This window comes from Ceratina calcarata, unplaced genomic scaffold (assembly GCF_001652005.2).
Source record: "Ceratina calcarata isolate Rehan_Ccalc_2016 unplaced genomic scaffold, ASM165200v1 scaffold39.2, whole genome shotgun sequence".
Lineage (NCBI taxonomy): Eukaryota > Metazoa > Arthropoda > Insecta > Hymenoptera > Apidae > Ceratina > Ceratina calcarata.
This window is the reverse complement of record NW_017162322.1, coordinates 2,790,254-2,807,506: the sequence shown is the minus strand read 5'-3', so window position 1 is coordinate 2,807,506 and position 17,253 is coordinate 2,790,254. Positions and strand designations below refer to the sequence as shown.

General features: G+C 47.2%; 1 protein-coding gene across 2 annotated transcripts in view; it reads right to left on the bottom strand.

The window, feature by feature from the left end:
• fz2 (frizzled 2) overlaps nt 1–17,253 on the bottom strand; it is a 97,418-nt gene that overhangs the window by 64,824 nt on the left and 15,341 nt on the right. The window contains exon 1 of one of the 2 annotated variants that reach the window (XM_018026758.2): nt 6,912–7,573. The exons of the other annotated variant lie outside the window; for it this stretch is intronic. The gene's annotated coding sequence lies outside the window, so the exon portion shown is untranslated. Of the gene's footprint in view, nt 1–6,911; nt 7,574–17,253 lie in introns of those variants that run through there. 2 annotated transcript variants of the gene reach the window in all.

The following is a 17,253-nucleotide window of genomic DNA, read 5'->3' as shown; positions in this document are numbered from 1 at the left end:
AATCAGTGCCGGAGTCTTATCCGAGAACTTTCTTTAATTCGATCTGCTTGTTGATTGGACCGGAGTTAAGCCGCGGCGTAAGTGGAAAGTTGGCGCAAGTTCACTGGAAGTTGAGAAAAGTAGAATCGCGAAGTACCAATTAGTGGTACAGCAGTTGTTTAATGCGGGCAAACTGTATAGGACCGTTCTCTGAAACCAAAGATACGATTGGCTTAACTTCGCGTTTCTTCTTTCAGTTTGTGTGCGACTCTGTATCTAACCGTAGTTCGTGGAAGGGATAAAGCTACATAAAGAGTTCTGTTTATAAGCAGAACCGCTAAAAACTATCGTGTGTGCAACTCTCTCTCTACCAAAGGGGCGCTATACGCGTTGTAAAAAAAAAAAAAAAAAAAAAATGAAACTGGAGTGGAAACACGCATAGGAAATGGGGTCGCCGAATGACTGTCTATTGTACGCACGCGATGGACCAGCTACTGGCAACGGGCTGATAAGCCGTCGAAGTCAATTTTAAAATGGACCGACAGTTCTCTGTGCCGTTCCTCTCGACACGAAGATGAAACGTAGCGTTCTATCCTACCGTGATTAAGCCTCTTTGACGAGCAATTATACTTATCAGCGAAAGTAATATGTAATTTTTGAAATTGGATTTTTTCTGTACGTTTCTCTTGGGCGAGCGCGATAAGTAGAAACGGCCGTCTTCGTCCGGCGCGAGGTAGTACGTAAAGGGTTGAGACGGAAGACAAAGCGTCAGGGAGCTCAAGGAGAACATCAAAGACGACGCTGCATAGTTTGTAGAAGTTTAGTAACAGAAGCCAGAAATTCCTTTGGGACTTGTATCCACTACTCGGTGCGCGTTTACAACCAGCGTATAATTGACTTCCGGATAACATTTCTATTCCTAAATGCGCTGAATGCGTGTAGGACAATCGTACGTTCGCGAAGTATGCACGAGGCTCGTGATTAAAAATATCGATTTTGATACCGTTAATACTTCGGAGAGAATGAAAATAGCAGTGAGAGTAGATAATGTAAAAGTTCTTAATGACTTTTCTGTCAGCATGGACATAATAATGGAAATAATTCTTCGATCTACAAAAAGAATGTTTTAAACTTTTACGAGAGATTGAAATAAAAAAATTGATACCTTTTTCCTCATATGTACACGCATATAGATTAGTTGGCACTAATCTCTCTAACATCTAAACAAAAATTAATTAGCTAAGTCCAACGTTAAAAAAGCCATTGAATTTTGAGACGTGAATATCCATGGGCTATTCGTTCGAATCTCTAGAAATCAGACTATCCTATCTCCCTTTGGGTGTTCTTTCAACTAACGAATACGTCAGACTACACTAACGTCTAATTTATGTCTATAAAAGTTCCTAAATTCCTAGTTGAAGCGTTCAATAGAGTCTGAAACACGTGTTTACAAGAATTTCCAGCCGTACCATTCGAAATAAAATAAATCGTCCGAAAACGTAGTCAAAGCCTTATCCAGCTCCCAACAGCATTCCCCGACTATCGAGATCGATCTGTGAAGACATTTCGTCCCCGGTATTAGCGGTCACAAGTAGCTGTAGATAGACTCACTCATAGTCTCTTACCGCTTGCGTCATTCTGTACAACACGTTTACACAAGATTTTCCCTCTTGCCTTCAAATAGTAAATCGTAATTAAAAGAAACACGTTAGCCACGTACGTACGTCGCGTGTACGCTAGCCTTATCAGGTAACATTCCCGATCCAGCTGATACCCCTCCACCGACACAAACGTAAAACACGTTCCTCAACAATAATTAACCTCGCTCGATACCATAGCTACACTCCGAACTTTGATTCGATGGTAGCGGTCGACTTTTCCCAAACGAGTTTCGAGCGCGAGTGAAGTCGCGAGATATGCAGGGTCGAGAAATAGAAAGACGAGGAGACGTCTGGCTCCTTGGATTTAAGGAAGAACGATTGCACGACAGTCGGATGGATACCGGGGTAGGAACGAAGGAGGCTGTAGCCCACTCGTTTCCCATACAGACGTGCGTACCCACTGAGCGTGAGCACCGTAGTAATATACATTCATCTGTAGACAAGACGGATGTGGCGAGCGCGCATAAAAGTACAGACAACTTTTTTTCCCTGTCCCCTCGGTTTCATCTGCATATTTATATACCCGTGGCCCTTTCAATTCACTGTACTGTCGTAGTCCTTCCCGATCGCCGCTCGTGCTGGACAAGGTGGTAATCACGCGCGAGAACTGCCTCTAATACCGATCGTTCCAGCCTGCCTCGTGAACGTCTCCTCGTTTGACGCGCGTAATAATCGTCGTAACGCTCGAGCATCGAGATAACATTTTCATAAAAAAAAAAAATAGGAAGCCCGCTGCGATTGAAATAATCGAGGATGGTTAAGAGAAAAGATAGTTTAACATAGTAATCGGTAGGATGTAACGACGGGACGTTCGCGACGGGGACAGTTCGAAGAACCGGTAGGAATAAGAAGTGTACGCTGGACGGGATAGAAGAGCGTACACTAATCGGGTACCACTACATTTTTTCCTCGTTCTCTTGGCAAGTCGAGAGACGAACGTGGTCACGTGCACGGGAAGGGTAATTGAATGGAGTGCGCGAACATTCTTGGTCGCTTGCCCTGGACGGTCGAGCACTTCGAATATAAGAGAGACATCGATTTCCACGAGTCGTACGGATTTCACTGGAATTTTCAGACACCCTCCCGACAACATCACGTCGTCTTTCATTTTGACAGTTTTCTTCTAGACTTTTTAATAACACCGGCTGGTTTAAAGAGGTGGAGAGATAAAGAAAACGACGGTAGAGGAACTGGAAAACAGACATACATGGGCGGATGGAACGGTGTTGCCGGAAGAGGATCAAGCGGATTTTGTCGTGGAAGAAGAGGGTTCGTAGCCTGGGTCGAATGGCCGATATTATGGCCCGGGGCGGTAATTCGTATCGAGTTTTCCTGCGCGAGTCCGGCCAACTCGATCGGAAACGCGATCAGGATGGCGAAAAGTAATTTTCGGACGATCGAAACGCGTTGTCGTGCCGCGGGCTGATCCCGCGATAAGGAAAATGGAGCCTGTACCCGGTCGTCGGGTGGGTAAATCAAAATTATTCCGCTACGATCGACCATTATAAATATCTGTCTCCCCACCCGCGGGTGTCTCCCCTAGAAGAGCCTGGCTCGCTTTGATCGAAATTGCCTATCTAGACGCGATATTAGTCGCCTTTGTACGAGAGAGACGGTCGGTGAACGGATCCGGTCTCGAGCTCGGAAGCTAGACGAATTTCTTCCGTTTGACGACCGGATCGGGTATGAATTAATTCGCTTGGTCGTTGACAGGTAATATCATGGTGAATTTCATCAAGGAGGATAAATTCGTATCTGTTCCGTCCAGATTGAAATCGAAACCGTGATAATACACGGTATACATTTGCGTACCAGCGATTCGAGGAAGCAAAAGAGAGTAAACGTACTTTTTAGGACGTTCGCGTGGAGCAGTCCAGTTCGACTTAAAGTCGTATGATTTCTGCCAAAAATGTAAGACAGGTGATAAGGAGTCGAATTTTTGAAGCGGTCCGACTTCACGTCTTTAAGAAATCACGTTTCTTCCATTTATGAAGCGTTCCTCTTGGTCCACGTTTTATCACGCGGATCCGGAGAATGTCCAGTCTCGGCTCGTCGCCGAGAGGCATAATTGGGTGATAGAGTCTGGCTGCGCTAATCAGAGGCATTCCCCGGCCGACAAATGGCAATTTAACGCTGTCGACCGTCTCGGTCGATATTCGAGCGACCCTTTGACCGTCGACGCTAATGCACGGGGCCGGCCCTTTATTTCCGGCTGTCACCCCGGCCCCGACGATACGCTCGACGTCGTTCGTTCGTTCGGTCCGCCGAGCGGTCGGACGTGGGTGCCCACCGACGACCGACCGAGCCAGCGACCGTCACGGCCCGGGCCATGAGCCGGGGACGGCACACTCGGCTTGCTTCTCTATACGTCGCTGAAAAGGACCACGCCTCCTGGCCAAAGGATTTAATTACGAATTAATTGTGATGCACAGGCGCGTGGGTAATTCCGGTAGCAGGTAATTGCGCTGCCGGATACCTAGTGCTGCTACTCCGACAGTGCTTCGCCTCTCTACACCTGTGACTCCTTCCGCCCTTTGTAAACCGCCGTCCTTTTATCAAAGGCATCTCATCCCCTCGGGACGAACTACCCCCGCGTGCACCGATTGCAAGCTGCCTTATTGCTTCGATCGCCCCGCGTCGAATTTCGATGCTGTCTTTTCGGATGGGGTGCGTAAAGTGGAATGCATTTGGTAGAACAGCCAAGCACTGTAGCGCTGATAGAAATACTATTATTCGTCCGTTCTCACACAGCATTCGAGAAATACTGGAGAGAGCAAACGTTTTACTATTTCAAGTATAAAATGAGTAAGTTCCTCAATCGGATTTTAATAGAACTGAAATTGTTATCGATAAACAGTCTCTGATGAAACATTGTGGATAGTACAGATCAGGAGTGTATCGGTATAAAGGATGTGGGCGTTCAATCCCACGGTTTGATTTCAGAACATGATCGGATGGTAGTTGCAAAGCGTCGAGTGAAGAGTATTCTTGTACGTTCAATGTTGATTCTGCGGGGGATTTAAATATTGGATGTGGCTTTTGAGAAAGGTAAAAAGCGAAAGAATAAAAGAAGTTTCCTTATGCATATGGTTTCGTGCCCGGAGAGGGTACTCCAAAGATCTCTTTGATGCATCTCAAGACTTTCTCCAAAGAGTTTGTATGCAAATCACACTTACATTCTATTTTGCCTGTCGGGAACATAAAATGCTCTTCAGAAACAATATTAACCCATCTGCATCATTAGCGTGTACGCTATACATAGACATAGAACAATTTCTTGTAAAGATACGATCTTCAGAATTGTGAGTCAAGTGAGTAGATGCAGCAGTTTAGGGTGAAAGTTGATCAATGAGTCAGCCAATCAGAATATTATTTTTTAAGTAACTTTTCTAAGTAAGAATCAAATTGATATTTCATAGCTTTGAAGACGAGTAAAGGAGTTCGAAGAAAATCGAGGCTCTATTTTCCACATTTCCCTGTAATGCGAATTAACCACAAAGTTGTGCACATAAATCATCGTTCGCTTAATTAACCCTTTCCTATATTAATGCGTAAATTAGTATGCGTAAATTAGTATACATAACAACCCTTTAAAACGGAACAACGATCCACTCTCTCCGCTCCCAAAATCTTTACCCTTAATTTCCCCAACGTAGCGGCAGCTTCCGCGAGGCCGCGTGAACTAATGTTCACCCCAACCGAATTCGCGAGCGAACCACTCCTGAGCATTTTTTTGGCGCGTTCAATGCGTGGTAACGAGCGATCCGCTCGTAGCTCTTCTTCCGCCACGCCCAGTGAGCGATCGCTCGTGTACGTACACGCGCACGTTGGAACCGAGGCGATGCGACGAGACGCGGTTCGCATAATTGCGGGATAATGCGCGGGTGGTGCGAACGCAGTCTATTGTCGGGGCGATTCTCGGGCAGCGCCAGGTGTCCCGGGGACACGCGGCGGGACAATGCCGGCCTCTCCGACGGGATAACAGAATTTAATGAAGCGGGACCGCCACTTAGAGACGTCGTGTTTCGACGACGTGACAGCGTGTCCGATTCAAAGCCCTCGTTACGAAGAGGGGCGATCCGTGACACGCGGGGGATGTTGCCTCGCGTTTCCCTCCCCATTAGGCCACCCCTCGTGACGGAATCGACTCTCGATAAGACGGTTTTTCCGTTTCGAACGTTTACATGCGCGAAACTGACCGTGTCATATCGGCTGTTCGCAAGGGTCACGAGCATCATCGAGCACGATTGATGCAGTTTAATGACGCGTTGATGATTCAGTTGTTAGGATAATTGGCGACTTTGTCCACGGAGCTATTGCGGTTCTTGTTTCTCGGTACGTGGCTCAAATTAATCCATTGCTACGTGGTTGTTACTTGTTGTAGATTATTATTCACGGAGTTTGAAATATATCGCGAGTGAAAGCTCAATGACTCGCGTCTAATCTCTTTATGAATAACTTCGTTATATTATAATTTGTGCTGTGAATATTGCTTTGCAGTATCAAGTGTTTATGAACAGATTTTCTAGCAACGACTCATGGTTCTTCTGTTTAACTTTCAAGAGAAATTTACAAATTTACTTGTTTAATCAATTGGCAAATTCAGCTAATCCGTCGGGATTGGAATGTTCGTTGCGTAAAGATTTCTAGTCCGAGAACTTCGGATTCCGTTTACTGAATTGGAAACGACATTCCGTCGATCGAAAAAACTGGGCAGTTTTAAATAGTAATTACATACTTCGACAAGAAGGAAACACGATAGGTTCTAATGAAAATGTCACGTACGAGTAAATGTCTCAGTCAAACGCTACTCTTTCCTCAGATATCTGGCTGTAAAAAATCTCGAATAAAATAACAAAGTTATCTTCCGTCTATTTATAAAACGTATTAATAGACTGCGGATAAAAGATGGAGTGAGTGTGGAACAAAATAGCACGTGTAGGATTCAATAAATCAATAAATACACGTATATCAAAACTTAAATGCGCTGCTTTTACATTTTCTACAGAACTCGGAACAAACTTTCCGAGTAATATCTATGGTACCAATGTAAAAATAAATTCTATTTTCGTTTATGGAACGTCTGATAATTAATTTGGCAACGTACAATTTCATGAATCGCCGTAAATTTGAAGCAAATATTTTTCTTCTACCCTTCGCAAGCACAATCCCACATTAATCTTCCCAGGAAACATCCGAGAAAAAGCCTGGTCACTGCTTCGCACGCTGTTTCTTATCTACCTTCTAGTGTGACTTTACTACACTTCTTACCTGTTAGCCGGCCTCGATCAGATCGTGCTAAATCGTCGCCGCGCGTCCCCAGAGCAGCGTCCCTCCTCAAGTGTCGCGTCAACAACAAGGGATTCCGGACATAGTCGCAATTTATGGCATCGATAAAACCCTCGAAGAAGATTGTCCACGCGAAAACCTCGATCACTCTCCAAATCCCTGTCGATCTAGTGATCCATTGACCGCGTCGATGTTCGCCCACCGATTTCAGTCTCAGTCAAATGCTACTCTTTTCCCATCTAACATCACTCCATCCACCATTCGTCTTTTCTTTCGATTCTTTTTTTTATTTCTCCTAGCACACTTCCACTTTGGAACAACGATCACAGGACAGACCGAACAGTTTTCACGAAAAAGGTTCGTACGAGCTCTCTTTTATTTCCTCGAATCTTGCCGGAGAGAGCCGCCGGTCCTTTGTGTCCCGACACCTTTGTCTCGCACCACGAACAAACGACGAACTAATGGTCCATCGCGAACGAGCCGTTCCTCCCCCGACAAACAACGATTGATCTCAATAAACCATTTTTCTCTGAATATATCGAATGATCAGGGAATGGTACCAGTGTAATATGTCTCTGTTCGATCAGAGGCCGAAGCTGATTAAACGCAACGAGCGTCGCGCGAGCCGGGTTGCCGGTCTCAAAGGCGCGCGAGAAATGCACGCTCCGTTCGGCGGCGTTCGCTTTTATCGACGCTCGCGAGCACTGCGCGTGTTCCGCGGGCGCAAGCGTATACCTTCCCGCTTCCCGTCTCTCTCTTCCTCTTTTCCTCCCTGCGAAAGCTCGTTCCTGTTACGTTCCGCGTTCCTCCTACGCGACGCTTTCACGCGTGTCCGTGTGCGTATACACAGGAGAATCCGCGCGACCACCGCATCGCCGATAAAGACGCGTCGCATCGCCTGTACGCGACTGTCCCTTTCGCGCGGATGCGTTTCTTTCACCGCGTTCATCGATCTGCCACGACTTCCGACCTTTCCCAAGCCGAGGCACCCGCTCCTCGATTACTCTTTGCTCATCTTAATGGATGAAACCTGGCCGGATCTTGAACCATTTCAAAGATCCGGTCTTCCACGCGGGAAATATGCCAGAGGTGTGGCTTGCTTATTTATTTATAGAATATTAGTGATCGCATTCGACAACATATCGGAATTACATATATGGAATTAAAAGTGCATAGAAAAAAATATTTACGAAAAGGTAAGGACCTATTTTCACTGGTTTTCGACCCTGTAACTATTCACAATATTGAAATGTTGCTTTACAAATAAATATCCCTCACGGCACTCTGGAATACGTAAGAAAGCTACCTTTCGTTGTGAAAACTCAAGTCGTTTTCCAGAGTTTTCCTAATACACAAACAAGCGCATCGTGTAATAGTTAGAATTCTTGTCGTAAATCGGAAACGTCGTAAGCTTTGCCCGGAAGTTAATCCCGATGATCCTCAGAGTGCTCCCTTGTAATCACTGACACACACAGTTCCTCCCAATGCTTGAAACGTTTGCTGTGATATCGCCTTCGGGCCCCGGGCGAATTTCCTTTTGTCCCTACTGCAGTGTCGCTTCTTTGTATCATCAAAGTGAATTTCAACGCAGAGGAAACAGCTAGAAGTGTGCACTTGCATCTGATGAGTAGAATGATCAAGAAATCGAGCCTGTCTCTCTCCCTCTCTAGAGTTCATTTGTCTTTTTATCTAAGATTCTCATTATTCTTTCTTTCGCAAAGTATTTACTTACGTTTTCATGTAAACTAAAGGGATATTAAAAGAGTATTTTTACAATAAATTTATTATCATTATTATTCTCGTTTATCGTTAGGATTATAGTTTAATCTCTTGTTACTGTAAGATATTTTGTATTGCTATCTTTTTTCTCAATATTTTCTATGTATCGCCTGCCGGATGTAGCAGCTCGGGTTGCCGGGTTTCTCAGTAGGCCAAGCTCTGCCTGGCTGGTATCTACGTTCATGACTCGGTGCCCTTCCTTTCGTCGCCTGTTTCTCTTACTGTCTCTATTTTCTCTCTCCTTTCTTCCTTTCCTTACTATTTAGATTAAGAGTTTTCAAGGCGTCGATGATGGAAGTTTCGCGAGATCAGTCTCTGCGAAGCCTTCGAGAGTACAGCACGTTCGCTACTGTACTTCAAACTCATTCGCCCGCAGAATAAAAAGAGGAAATTTCCTAACTCGTAATTATTATTTCATTTAGTAGTCTAGAAATACTACTATTTCGGGCAGCAGTCTTTATCATTCAAATCGGTACGGATTAAGAAGCACGGTGCACGCGTAGAATTCGTCCGTTCGAATTCGTATTCGAACCGCGAGTTTGTTCACATCGAAGGCTGGACACAAACTGGACGGTATAATGACTCAACACTCGCCCGATGAATAAAAGAAAGGAAGCGGCTACCAGATCCGCTGGGAACGAAATCGACGCAGCATTCGTAATGCGAGCTACGCAGAATGTCGCGTGATTTTAAATGGTTTCTCCCTCTTTCCCTCGATCAGCAAAGCGCTAATCGATAACAGTGTAATTACGTGACACGCGAAATTGAACGCTCGAATCGGACAAAAGCTATGTTTGCATATTACGCGATACGGTGAAGAGAATCGTTGGGCAGATGTAAACGTATAATGGACGAAGATAATTGCAAATAATGTGCCCGGTGTAAAATTAAAAGTGTAATGTCCCGGAAGGACGCCCCTTCCAGCTACTTTATGGCTTCATAAACTTCAGCAGTAAGAAAAATGGAGGGATTAAAGCCTCTAAATTTGTGTAAATTACGTGCAGCAATCAAGAATGCTCGGGTTTTGCGGGCTGGAAAGAAATTTATTTCTCTTGTGCAATTCACCATGCAATTCATATGCACTGTTATAATGTTCATTATCTAAACCGCTGATTCTTAAGTGTTCCGTGATTCTGAAAAGGCTAAGGACCCTTGATCTAATCAAACCCTCTGCACGATGAAATATTTCGAATTTCGTAAATTATTAGCAGAACCGATCGAAGTTATCGTGGAGATTAATGCTCTCACGATTAATTCTTCCAAGTGGCGATCACAGCTCTCGGCGATACGCCGATCCGATTCGCTGGGAATCGTAGCTGCACTCGATTCGAGGCTGTTAAACGCAAATTGTCGCGGACTGGTTATTAGCACGTCTTAATTACGTCCGACTCGTTTTTGCGAGGACGTCTGGCGTTACGAGCCGAGGCGAGATTTCGTGGGATTAAGAGCATGTCCGGCGAAGATCGTCGATCGTTTGACCTCGTGTTGCAGGCTCTGACGTTTACCATGCTGTTGCTTCCCGAGCACGCGATTAAATAGCTTACATCGCGCTCCGGTTGCTTGATATTGAGCACACCCAGCTGTTCCTCGTAATTCGGAGGCTTACTGAATTCTTTCGCATCAATCGATTAAACAATGCTCGGTTGTTTAGATTTAGCGTTGAAATAATAATTTGACTAAACATAATTAAATGTATCACCCATACATTAACGTTTCTCATTAATTGTTTCATATCTAAGCCTAGAGGCGGTACAACGTACGCGAACGGGATAGAATTTTCCAACTTGTTTTCCTCAAAAACGAAAGAACGAAACGAAAAAATATAATTCCTTTTTTCCGATTTATTTTCACATGTAGTGTCACCTATCCACTGTACATATGAAGAGATAATAGTAAAATCGTTATCTTGATTTGATTCTACGTGTCAATTTGTACATCGCGTAGAATTGAAATTACGGATTTTCAAATAGAATATTAATTCGAGCCAGTCTCGGACGAGGTAACAAAGAGAGTCCGGAATTTTTCAAATTAATACGAACATTCCACGAGGAACGATTTTTAATTCCGAAACAGGAAGCGGCCACTGGTCGCGGTTCGAGGATTCGCGTTCGGTAACGGGATGATAATTCGAGTTGGCCGTACGTATGTGCCCGGGAATAATCGAGCTTCGCGGCACACGGATATCGATCAAATATGTTAAATCGAACACGCGGCTGGGCAACAGAGCGCGTCGCGCGCGGTTCCCGTGGAATCGGAATTAATCGCGAGGCCCTCCCCGATCGGCCGTGTAATCAATTGCATATTCAACGGCACCGGCGGGCGAGGAAAAAAAAATGAAACGCGCACGGCAAAACGCAAACGCAGGCCAATATCAATTCATCAAGGGTTAAGGGATAATTCGCGGCGACATTGCTGCGTCACGTGGCCGCCGATTATATTGCTCGCGAAATGAATCGTAAATTTCGCGCGTACAAACCGTGCGGCCGTTTTGAATCCGCGGCGGAGGCGGCGGAAGAGAAATTGCGCGAGGACAAACGCGGGCTTGTAGGCTTTGAGCAAACTGACGACCGTTCACCGGGATAAACGTTTTAATCGCTTGCGAGATACACGGCTTCTTTCTCCCTTTTTCTTTCGCCGAACTATCGCCTCGCAAGCTTCTTAATCGAGTAATCGCAAACATTTGTTGTTCGCGCGGCTCCTTTTCGTAGTCGGCGGCTCTTTGGCCCGTGCTACCGTTTCATTCGTGCCGACAGGTCGTACAACACCGTAATTAAGGACGTGCTGATTTTATTAAGAGCCAGCGAGCGAACTTAATAGGAGTGCCGTACATCTCAGTGGGACAGGTCAACGTCTATCGCTTCACACGATATGAATTTGAAAAAAATCTTATTTTACACGACTTTCTTCTACGTATGGTTTCACTACGTAAAAGAAAGATCAGTCACATCTATCTGATGCATTTATCTATATTCTTACGTCGCTACGTTCTGTCGAAAAGCACCTAAATTATCAAAGAGCACCGATTTTGTTCTTAAAATCTACGATGTTAGGAATTCGGTTCATAAAGATATCTGCTACAAATCCTGGAGGCATTAACGAGTCGAGCTAATTTTTCACCGGTCGCATGTAATAATTTCGGCGTTCGCTTCCATTTAAACGCGATAAGCGGCCGCTGTCGTTGGTGGCATTCCTTTCATCGTCGGAGAACGCGAACCTAACGTAACGGCAACTACCCTGAAACTTAGGGCCCGTATCTGTTTAGAGACGCGTGAGAGCGTCGTCTACTATATTACCGCGACTAATGGTAATGACGCTCGTAATTCTCGGCGATAGCATGGCGAGGGCATGGGGTCGAAGGGAAACGTGTCCGAGGCCCGATACCAAATGAGTTATAACACCGAAGCGGCTACTTAGCCCTTTAGAGGCCGCGAACGGAGGTATCTCCCACCGGCGGAGCAGTCACGGGTGCGGGTCGGATCACGCGAGAAAAGTATCGTGAGGGAATAACTGATTGCGCGGGGACGAGAGAGAAAAAAGAAACAAGAATCGAAGGAGGGTGTGGAAGGGATGACGAACCGACGAGTGGCCACTTATTCGTGTTCCCTCGACGGGCATTCTTCTTACGGGCGGTGATACGATTAACTGGCTGTAAATGCTTCCTCGGTTCTCGTTTCTCTCGCGTGCGGTATCGCGCGTGTTTCGGACGCGGTCGCGTGAGCTCGCGCCGCCCGTACAATGGGAAGTTGTTGCAATGCGGCCAGACGAGGAGACCAGATAAGCTCCGCTCGGGCGCGCGGCGCGAAGCGTCCTGATGAATAGCTCGCGAATCGGCGCTGAAATCGTACGCGACCATTGTGTCCCCGGGAACAGTCGTTTGCATCGACTCGCATCTCCCGAGCCCGGGTTATTGTGGCAAAAATCTGCGCGGCGAAATTAATAAACCGAGAGCAAACGTCGCTGTGGAAGCTCGTTACGTTCGCGGTGAAATAGTGGCCGGCGATTATCCGCGAGATCGAAACGGTCGTAGGTATGAATAATGCATCGAATGTATCCCGCGTGGAACATTTTTCGCTGGCTGACTGCAGTCTCTCGTAAAGACAGGTATTCTTCTTCGTTGAGAGATGGGCTCGTTAGAATTTCGATTTGTCAGCGAGCAACCTCGCGGATCTGGTCACTTCTCCGACGGTTTTTCGACCGTAGCGGATGTAAAGGGATCGCGGGTCGATACAGCGGGTTAATTATCGGGAGCTTTGCCCGCCGGCCTCTTACTTTGTGCGGCGACACACGCGGGGGTCAAACGCGAGGAGAGAGGAAGAGAGAGGTGCCCCTCGTAAAAACCAACGAACCTTTTTCCACCGGCAAGCCTTTTTCTCGCGGGGCCGCGCGTACGCCCGGCACACACGCGAATGGTCCTTCTGGCTAGATGCATCATGTGGAGCATCTTGTTCTTCATCTCGGTGACGGTCCTCATCCACTCTCCAGCCTCCCTTTTTCCTCTTTCTTTACCTCCCGTGCGGCTCGAGAGGCTTCGCCTTTTTTCCATATGTGTATGCGCGACCGGTAACTTTATGCTTTCGAGTTTTCCCTCCCAACCCCCCCGTTTCACTCGACTCTTTTTTTTGTCGAAGCTCGAAGAAGAAAAAGGAAGAAGACCAAGGAGAGTACCCGCCGAGGTAATCAAAGGGGTAGGTGTATATTCGTGGGTACTTTACCCCCTCCTCGAAACGCTTCGGTGCTCTCGAGGCTACACGGGGAACACGCCAGAGCGTTGCCGAACAATCGTTTCGGGAGCTTTGAAGTTTCCTCGGCTACACGCCCCCGTCGATCCCCCTTTTCGCCTCGTCCCATCAGCCACGTACGCGCGTAGGGGACCGCGTTACGTATGTATGTATGTATGTATGTATGTATGTACGTATGTATGTACGTATATATGGCGTCGGTCATGGATATGACACGGTGCACCAAACGGTGCGAGGGGCGAGTGCGCGGTTCCTCGCGGGGAGGGAAATAGGTCCTGACTCTCCACCCACGATATATAGCCAAGTACGCAACGATAATGTCGTCGAACGGTGACTCTCTGTTCCACAAAGAGGGACTAGCCTATGGGGCTGTTACGTACGTTGCACGTCGATGACGATACGCCGACGCGGGTAGTGGGAGGCGCGGATACGACGGGAGGCTTGAGGGGCTAATTACCAGATTATTTTCCCTCGGAGAGATTCGCACGATGGTCATCGTGGCAATGTTGGATGGTACCTGCTTTGATTTATCCCTTCGCGAGGGAGCTAAGCTTTGTGACGACGGCGCGTCGCGGTAAAGGTGTACTCCCGTCTTCCGTGTCGCGGTGGCTAATCAACCAAAAAGAAGCCCTTCTTCCCTCTCTCCGTTTTGTTTCCACTCGCGTGTTCAAGTTTCGTTCGCCGGTTTCCTCCACCTTTCAGCGATATCTCTCTCACCCTTTGCGAAAGGGATGGACGGGAGCTGGTACTCTTGCCGCGTAACCGCGTTTCTTTCGCGGCCGTGCCGCGAGAAGGCTTTGCTTCCGATGCGGCGTATGCAGGAAACATCGCGGAAGTGGCCACTCATTGTCTCGGAGTGGCAGTCGAGTGCAGCTTTGCCGACGACGGGGTAATTAGTTCGTATTATACTTTGTGACATCGCCGGGTCGGCCGATGAAGCCGAAGAGGATACTCTCTCTCTCTCTCTTTCTCCCCCCATGCTTCGCTCACTCTTCCCCCTTGGTCTCTACGCGTCGCTGCGTCCATTTCTCTCGCGTATCCTCTTGGAATCCAATTACGATTTCGGTTCCCTGGTCTCTCTTTCTATACTCTCTCCCTGCATCGGACCGCCGGACCCGTTCCACGTTCCTACACGCGGATGAAACTCTCTAATCTCCCTCCCTTGCCCGCTCGCGCGTTCGCCACTCCTTCGTTTCGCTCGCTGCCGGATCCTCTTTATGCACGAATCGCTTCCTCTTTGTCCGATCCGTTCCGCAATGGAGACATAGAGAGCGGTTGAAGTGGCAAGGAGGACCGTGGCTGACCGAAGTCTCTTTGTCGACGAAAGATCGTCGAGAGCATTGGTACAAGCACAGGACACCGGCGAATCGCAAACAGTACTCGACGAGCGGGATATATCTTTCCCGGACCACGCATCTGGCAACTAGAATGCTTTAACCGGTGAAATACCCGGAATAATTATTAGACCGGTCGAAAAATTCGGATGCCTTTTTGTCATACGTGTGTGATTGATGCTTCTGATATGTTCGCACGGAATCGATAGAGTGGAACGCGATTTTATTCGGTTGATTTGATGGAAAGTGTGCTCGCAGTTTGACGAGATTAATAGGGGTGAGACGTGTTCGATGTTCGGGTAACTAATGGCTCACGAGATTTGAGGTGGTTCTATGGAAATTCCAAAGTTAAGTGAATAGCAAATTTGTAAAATCTCGGTTTGACATACATCACTGTGGTTTATAAAATGTTCAAAGGTTATCGGCCAACCGTCGGTCGATGGTCGCATGCATGAGCGGAACGAGAACCATACTTATCGTGAAACGATATCATCGAAAGAAGAGCTGAATACTGTATTTACGAAGCGAAGAGAAACTGTCGGTCCGAGGAAACAATGGTTTCTGATATTAGAGAAAATCTTAGAAAAATTGTTTTCCACTTTCGTTTCCCGTTCGGTTCGCTCTGTTTATCACTCTCAACAGAACTAGAGTCTTCGGCGAGATCTCCTCGATGAGATTCGACGCTGGAAACGGGAACACAGCCGGGGAAAAAAGTTCGAGTCAACGATCGAAGCGCATCGAGGCCGAAGACAGGCGCTCGCGTTTAAGAAACAGAACGGGGACCGAGAAGGAAAAAGTATATTCTTCTCGTGTTTCCCCTTGTCCGCCGCCTGTCACCAACGACGCCCCTTTTTTGCGTTTCTTTTTCAGCGGATCTCGCGATCCACCCCCGCTGGAATCTGACATCCCCCGGTCGCTGCCGCGACAAAAAGGCCTGAGAGCGAACTCGAGCAGAGTGCACGAAGTCGAACGGTTATCCGAACGGACCAACGCTGTTTTTAACGCATGAAGAATCGATGGCGTTAGCCAAAACGGTTCGTTCGCAGCAAAAAAGGGATTGTTCGTTGATATGAGAGAGGATTGTTCATTCGGCTTTAGCGATTCAACTGGTCGTTTTATTTATTGGAGCCAATTGTGTACGAACTGTGACGCGTCGAGATGGACGATTTACCGTGAAACATTTATCTTCGCGTTTGACAACGCTACCTCGATTAGGTAGCCGCTGAAACGTACGCACCGACGTATAAACGTACACATTCGACTTCCGCTAATGCGCGAACGGTAACTTCCGCAACCGGAGTCAGTCTGCGTATCCAATTGCGAGCGAACGGCGAAAATTGCTGAAGCAGCATCTGAAGCATCGGTCTCTCGGCCTCGTTCATCCGCCGCCGCTGGCAAATGAGCTCGCGAGCCTACGCAGCAGAAACTAACCAACATTTTCACCGCTCTCGTTCTCGAAACAATCGCGTGCACGAGACTTCGAGAGGTGCGCCGTGTTCTCTGTTCTACCAATAAGTCGTAGGTGTTCGGCTCGTCGAAGTAAAACGAAAAGTTAACGATGACGAGTCGCTAGAAGAGGAAACGAAAGGGAGGAAAAAATGACACGAGTTCCCGTGTTTGGTTACACGAATGGATCCAGTGGCGACTAGGTGGTTATTTTCTCGTTTTTTGACTGTCGCCGATTTGGACGGGCATCTGCACGGTTGAATAAATGATTCGCGCGATCGGGTATCTCTGATTTCCCGACCGCCGAAACACCGAACGAGTCTCTAGCCGGGGGCCGGTTGAAAAAAGTCGCCTTGTTAAAGAGTAAATTCCCCGCCCGCGCCGCGGCCCTCTGGCTGTCCCGTTTCATTCTAGAATTAATGAAACACCGCGGCGGCGGGCCGGCGGGGTTGGTTTGTGTGCTGCCGCGGCGGTTCTTGAAAACGAGACTCGCTACTCTGGCAATTTCCAACCGCGTTTTTCAGCCGCGTCGACTCAAAGCGACGTTACACCGGCCCCGAAGCTGTTTCGTAGTTGTTATCGTGACTGAGATTATTTATCACAGGCGCGCGGATCGCGTGACGGATCGTACCCACTGTCGCGGCATTGTTAATTGCGCGTCAATATCCCGCGGGATGAATCTGGAGGACGGGAATAAGGGACAACGAGTGGGACGATGCTCTGGCATGTCCGAGCTTTATTCTCCGAGGTTACGCGGTGTTCCCACTCCGATAAAACACGTCCGGTTCTCTATGTAGAGTGACCTAATCCGATGTTTACTGACGTCGCAATTTCCCTTCTATCAACGACAGTCGAGAGTCGCAGCAATTAACTTTCTTTGAAATGATAAATGGGCTCGAGGCGGATATCGGATTTCTTTTGTAGCTTCGCCGAGTGTAGTTTCCATTTCTGCTTGTGAATTTCTTACATCACAAGAACAGCAAATTCAAACTATTCCCTCGAATTATTATTTGTCCGACGTATTTA